We start from the raw sequence: 7,900 nt of genomic DNA on the forward strand, positions 1-7,900 counted from the left end.
AATGGTGTATTTATATAGTCTTGTCAAAAGTCGATTGTTTGGAGAAGAACCCTTCAACAGCTCATCAAACATTTCATAAAAAATCTGTTTTCCCATGGTATAATTATCTTGAATGTCAAACCGAACTTAGGAACATCAAGAGCAGCCATCAGGTAATACGACGTCACAGAAATTGTGCTAATTGAAATCGAATCATAGCTCTATTGACAGTTTATACATGTGGGTACGTGGATGCTCAACTTCTCCCCACTGATCAACTACACCCCGATTTACGGTACCGTAGATGTTTATTCACACGACAAATGCTCAATAATGGACATGTCCATGTCGCTTGGGTTTTTATTTGTATTGTTTTTGGAGAAAAAAAAAACAGAATCCGGAGGAGCAAAGCGTGAAGCATGGGAAACTGTCTATACTATTTTACTGACTAAGTAAGTAATTTCCATCAATTAAAACATGTTTTGGTTTACTAGGTTTTTTTCGGTAATCGTAAAAATTAGCGAAAAATCCGTATTTCCAAAACCCAGGAAAATTTGACTGGGGTCGGTAGTCTGAATTGGCTGTGTAGGTTTCAAAAATTTAGTTTAAGCGAACTTTCTGGAAACTGCTCGTCAAAAGACGGGTATCAAACTTTATGACTTTCCCTTCGATTATTATTAGTATGTGAAGGGGCCTTCCTTAGCCGCGGCTACAAAGCAAAACCATGCTGAAAGTGTCTGGGTTCGATTCCCTGTCGGTCCAGGATTTTTTCGTAATGGAAATGCCCTTGACTTCCCTGGGCATAAAGTATCACCGTACCTGCCACACGATATACAAATGCGAAAATGGAACATTGAAAGAAAGCTTTCAGTTAATAACTGTGAAAGTGCTCACTAAACACTAAGCTGAGAAGCATGCTCTGTCCCAGTGAAGAGGGTAATGCCTAGAAAAAGAAAATAAAATTATATAAAATCCTTTTACTTAGTTCAGTACACATCCCGTCAGAACAAGTTTCCAAATCCTTTAGAAAATTGTATACACTTTCTGCCAGATGGTACAGAACTAAATCACTTCATCTCTTTTTACAGCACCTTAAATCGGTTTTACGATTCTCAATGATCTGATTATGATTGTAATATTTAAGTTGGAATTGTTTAAGAGACATTTTAACTTTCAAAATCATGATAACTTCTCACTCCTGAGAAGTTAATATCAAACTTACCATCAGCCTAACCAAACTATGTTGTACATGTTCCCAGCGCATATGCACCGACAATCAACCAACGAAAGGCACGTGGTTAATTTCGATCTTGCGGGAGAAATGAACGACAATTAAGAGAACATAATGAAAACAAATAGAACGACTAATTTGTTATCGCATTGCGCCGCCGTTGGCGGCTGTGTTTTTCTTGAAACATAAAATATTTTCCTTCGAGCTAGCTGGTTCAGCACATAAATGTCACGTGCTGTGCATATTTCGACTCGCGTCGCGGCGTTACACGGAGATGCAACGGCAAGCAAGTTCCTTTCGTCGGGTCGCATGGTTGTGATGGGTTGGAATATATATACTGCACGCCACCAATGCCATTGACAATGAATCTACGCTGAAAGAGTAAAAAATTAAAACCTTTGAGAAAACAATTACGTTGCTATGAAGAACAACTTTTATTTCCAACAGCTGCCCTACTGGCAAGGCAAAAACTCGTTCAATTTCGGGAATTTTTCTAGGAAAGCAATCTTTGGAGAGATTTCACGGGAATTCATTGAAATATTCAAGACAGAATCTTTGAAGAGATACCAAAAGCAAATCTCAAGGAATTATTCAAGATACTGTAAGGAAAGAAAAAGTATTTTTAAAGTTTATTGTCCTAGATCTAGACTTCAATTCAATGGATTCGCCATAAATTTGAGAATTTTCAAAAGTAGTTTATTCGTTCAAAATCATGAAACTTTACATGAAAATGTGTTCACTGTATTCTATTCTCCAATCGGAACACAGTGAACACATTTTCGTCGAATAAATTTCAGTTTTGAATTGTGAAACTGCTGTTGGAGTTTCGAAGATGACGATGATTACGATGAAGAATCCTTGAACGTTAAAGAAAATTTATATAGGAAATCCAAACTGAATATTTGAAGGCGTCTCTATTTTATTTTCATGACATTTTTTAAAACCCTATTAGAAATCATGAAAATATTTTTAAAAAGTCATGAGAAAATACCAAGAAGAATCATAAGAAATTTGAAATGTTTCTTGTAAAAAAATATCAGGGGAAATTACTGATATATTTCTTGGAGACATTTCTATGAAAATCCAAAGAAAACAAGCATTTGGCAAAAGCATTATTTCTAATTAGACAAGACGCATTTTGTAAGAATATAAATACTTGAGACAATATATGGAAAATTGATTCAAAAAATGCCTTCAAGTCGAAAGTGTCGTTAGGCCGCTAGGTCAGGATAATTTTCATTACCCAGAAGCCGCCCAATGAATTTTCAGGTCGAATGGAATGTTAGTTGTTAGATCAGGATAATTTGCATTACCTAGAAGTCCACAATTCCGCTGTAAAATATAACTAGAAAGAACAGCCTTTGATTAAAAGAAGGAAAAAAAACACTGATGAATGTGTAGCCATTTAAAATAGTAGTAAATGATAAAATGTTATTTCGGCGTAACGACCCTTTCAGCCTAACGACATTCGGCCTAACGACCTGCACCCGTCGCAGAAATAACTGTGAAAATTTGAGCGAAATTCGTTTACTCAAAAAGGGCAGGGATGGCTAAATGAGCTTGAAGTTCATATGAAAAAAACGAGCATTGATGGTCGATGAATTTCCTTCAATATGGATTTGAAGATTCTCCAATAAACATAGACAATTTACACCGTCTTCAGCAAATAGGCTGCACAGACTGAACGATCACTAACATTAGGCAACGGACAACACGAAACACCCAGTAGCCCAGCGATGATTTTTTCGTTTGACGAAAAGTTTTCACCAACTGGAGCGGGAATCGAACCCACGCCCCGTGGCACAATACGCCTAGACGACTGACGCCGCTAACCGCAAGGCCACGAAGCCCACATTATTTAATTATGTGTATCCGTCTGTAAATCTCGCTCAAAAGGCTGCAAACACAGTGGCTTATGCGCCACTCTCTATTCCGAGAGACCACTGGTCATGTAATAATTGTCTTGCCCGACTAGTTATTTGAAACAGGAGAGCTCTTCTTACTGGTTTGTCAAACGGTTATTGGATTTACACAAATAGATGGTCAACAACTTTAAATAGGGTAACGAGGTGGACACGCCTGAACAAACGAGGGCAAGGTAAACGTGATCAAAGTGAAAGCCTATAAACGCAACGTAAGATGATCCAGCGAACTTATTAACCACAGGGCTCAGCGTTAAATGAATGTAAAGAGAGGTAATTTATGTTGTATTCATTATGTTCTTTATATTCTTTCATCTTTTCATAGAAAAACGTGAGTGACTGTGTAAGTGTAGATGATGTGTTGTGTGCATGGCCATGATCGTACACATACCTGCGCAGGATCTTATGTTGAGCGGTTTCGGCGGTACCGGTTCATCAGCCGAGGGGCACACCGGTGAGCTGCGATGTACCCAGAACGCTGTCTCGTCGGAGTTCTTTATGACGGCGTTAGAGCTCAGCGCCGATCGGCGGTCGTGCCACTGGGAATACTCGCTTCTCAAACGGCCGAACTACAGATGCGGGGCGGAGGTGTCGGCAGGACCGGTACTCTACCCAACGAACGCAGGCAGGCCAGTCAATTCACTCGGCCCCGATTGACTACCAACTTTGGCGGGTAAAGGCGAGATCCACTCCGGGAAGAAACCACGTGTAGGGTGTAGGATGGATTCCGCAAGATGGCGGGTGAATAATGTAAAGGGCTTAAGGTGAAGATGAATTGAAGCCAAAATTCAAATTTTCAAGAGCACGGATCTGGAGAACCAAACACCCGTTTGAGCTGAAAACCTAATCGATTGGTCACCACCAGCTAGTGACCAATCTATTAAGTTTTCAGCTTAAACGGATGTTTGGTTCTCCAGATTTGTGCTCTTGAAAATTTGAAGCTTGGCTTCGATTTATCTTCACCTTAAGCCCAAGATAAAAAGCGTCTGCCGGACACTAATAATCCGTCATGAAAAGATTATTAGAACCTTATACGAAAATGAATTCACAAATTAAATTACCTTTTGTAATAATTAAACAAAGTTCGAGAGCAGAGTTTTTGCTGCCGGTGATGCAAGAGCCGGAACATAAATTTCACTGGATCAAACAAAAAGTGCAAGAAGGATATAATTGAACGCTGTTCACTTTGACCACTTCTAAGGACCATTTTCTAATTTCTTTTATACTATTCTTTTCTTAAACACTCCTTGAACTAAACGGAATAACTGAAATATTACTGCAACTAACTTCTGCCCTAAGCCGACATAGATGGAGAAATGAGGGATTGGATCTCTAAGATGTTCAAAAGACCTCCAAAATTATAATTTAATTGTCTTCGACCTTTACAACAACCAATTATTCAATAAATTTATGCGAGTACCACAGTTAACCAATATGTCAAAGTTGATGAGCCATCTACAATAAATCTTAAAACTATTTTAAGTACTAAATAATTTCAAAAAGCCTTCACACGAAAATTTGAATTTTTATAGCATTCTTTTGTAGCAACGCATGTGAGAATGTGAATGGTTCGTGAAATCTATGTTGAAATTCAAAAAACGTTACATATGTTTACTGAAATTTTTTCAAAAAGTTTACTGATAGAAGAATGCAAACTGATAATGGCGGTATTCCATTTTAAGGAGGCTTTTTTTCAATTTCTTATACACGCAGTGTCACACTTACGTATACCCCTCCCTCATCCTAATGATGGACGTATTTTTTCAATGTTCTCTTTATTATTAAACATTTGTTAATATATTATTTTTAGTTTAGGGAGTAGGAAAATTAATATCTGATCGCCTCCATCAAACTGATCTGGATTTCTCAATGACTTAGGCAACAAGCTTCTTACTCTACATCCGTTGAACGATCTGAATTCGATTCAGGTAAGGGATTCAGAGTGAAAATAGAATCCAACTATAACGACAATTTTCGTAATTGCAAAAAATGTTGTATGTAACTCGTTGCAAAACTCGATTTTTTTCATTACTCGTCATATTTACCCAACTCGGCAAGCCACTTTTGATAAATGAACGACTCGAGCTGAAATTTTTTTTATTCTGACACTTGTTGCTTGAATTACTGTTTTTTGTCAAATGTCGTTGCTCCAAATACTCACTACTCACATCAATTAAACTAAAACAGTTCCCCTGTATCTGCTAACAAGCGTTACAAAGTGGAATTTTTCCCTGCCTTGTTGTGTGGAGTGTTTGTTATGATCGATTGGAGGTTGTTTATTTCCCCAAAAATCTTCTAGTTACAAAGAGATCGTTAAAGATCAAAGCACCCAACTGGAGATCAAACGAGATCGCTGCAAGGTGTTTATTGACTGGCTTGATGTTTGCCATTTGAAGCGGAAACAGGTACTAGGGAGTGTTTCCGCGTACAGGTTTGAAGGTAATGTATGGGGAATTCTGTCAGGATAACTTCTATGAATACACACATCTTAGTAAAGTCTAGCTCTGATATCATAGTCCCACAGTGCCAACTTTCGAGCTACATATTTATTTTCAGCTCAATTAATATGCTATCCACTTATGACAAACTGTTTCGAGAGGGATTCGCGATAAGGGCCTATCTGACAAATCAATAACAATGAGAAAATAACCAATGAAATTCTCATGTGCAATTTTGATTTCTAATTGGAGAAAATATACTCAAACTTTAACCTTTCCACTTTAATACACATTTCATAAACCTAGTTTTAAAATCCTCATCAATACCACACACATCTCCTACAATTTCCCTAGCTATTTCGTACTAAAAAAAATATTATAAGGTTTCGCCTTAAACGCACTCAAGGATGCCAGTATCGCCCAATGTTATGAGCCTGTAATCGATATTATTTTCAGTGTCGCCCATTACTTTTGCGCCGTGTTTACATTGTGGTTTCAATTAAGCCCGCCATGTACGCCTTGTTTATTTTTTGTTTGCAGTGTCGCCGTTTACTCTCGCCGTGTTTTGATTTCGATTTCAGATGCGCCCATCACTTTGATAAACAAAAACACAGGCGTAATCAATAAAGTGTGTGGTTTGGCATGAGGTGAACTTTCGTCTTCTACAAATTTGCGTTTTTTTGAATAGTTAAATTTTCAATATGGGAAAAGCTCAAGTGCAGTCAATAGACAATCGAGCTACAATTTCAAAGCTATATTTTCTTAAATTGTGTACATTTTGTCAGTTTCGCCTGATTCGCGAATCTTTCTAGGTTTGTTTATCCACCGTCTCGGGATGGTGGAAGATTTATTTCCCCAAAAGATTTTGAAGGATTTTCTCGCGGCATCATTATTTTTACAATCGATTTCCAGCGCACTACTGCCACTTCTCGTTTGGGATTTGTCTCTGTTTCTGTTATTGTTCCATTCCAAGTGCCGCTATTCTCGACGACAAGAGAAGTTTTACCGATGCTTGCTCAGCACCAAGTTCCTACACGCGGACAAGTGGCATGGTTTACCGACCGGTACAAAAGCCATAAAAAATCAAATCGCTTTGGGAACTGGAAAAGTGGCTTTTGGTGGCGATGCCAGTGCGAACTATCTTCTGCTCGACGGGATTGGAAAAATCTTTAGATAAACAGCAGCAAAATGTGAGGAGATGTGACTGAGCTTAACTGGTTCGGATCTAGAATGGTTTAGACACTATGCAGGATAGGCTTTTGACTTACTGTTAACAAATCGACATTGTTTTATAAGTATCAGATCAAACATTACATTCATTTCTCATATCTAAGTGTTTTGTTAGGCAATACTATCGTCCCAATTTGATGAAACTATTTTAGGCTTAGTTAAAAGCATATTACATTTAATTTTCCACAGCCGTTTATATTTTTTACAAGATACCGCCGTGCGGGGTGACATTGGGCCTAGGGGGTAGTTTGGCCGCTTTTTTCGAAGCATCTCATCAAAGACAAATTAAAGACCCCCATGTCCCTTGCAGTTGCCCAAAATTTTATGGCTCATAAGGTAATCTAGAATGCCGTTCAAAGTGTACTGCGATCTGTCAAACTTGGGTACCTTTTGCACTACCGAGGGACCAAATCAGTACTAGAAGTGGTACCCAATCTGAGCCCGAGTGGGACGGACCTGATCTCATGATAAGTATAAACGGCCATCTAGAGGTTACTTATAACGTATTCTTGAAGATTGTCACTATGTTTCCATCATTTTCGATGTATTTTGCTGTAAAAATAGTGGCCCTAGGTTACCCTTTCGACGATACTTGAAATAGTGCTAGAGATTTCTGAACGAGCTAGAACGTGATAGTGCTAACGATTTCTGAGCGGGCGGATCACTCTTGATATAATCTATCAAAGCATTGCTGTATCTCTTGGACGATTCTCAAAGTAATTTCTATAGAACTCACACAGCATATTCCTTCTGATATTTTGTGGCATCATTCATAAAAAGATTTAGAGCAAATTATGACGATTTTTTTTGCAAAATTGTAGAAGAAAATCCAGTAAAATATGATGGAGTTTCTACACGATAAAACTTGTTTTCAAGCGAGTAGTGTGAGAGCTGTTGAATCTGTTGCTTGCTTCTCTGTGAGCGAGCGACGGAATCCGGATCAATTGTGTCCGGTTCTCGTTGCGTGGAAGAAAAACAAAGTGTGCGGGAGAAAAAACAAAACGCGTCAGTAGTGTCAGATCTGTTGAATCTGTTGCTTGCTCCTCTGTGGGCGAGCGACGGAATCCGGATCAATTGTGTCCGGTTCTCGTTGCGCGGAA

Source organism: Aedes aegypti, chromosome 2, assembly GCF_002204515.2.
Source record: "Aedes aegypti strain LVP_AGWG chromosome 2, AaegL5.0 Primary Assembly, whole genome shotgun sequence".
NCBI classification, from domain to species: Eukaryota; Metazoa; Arthropoda; class Insecta; order Diptera; family Culicidae; genus Aedes; species Aedes aegypti.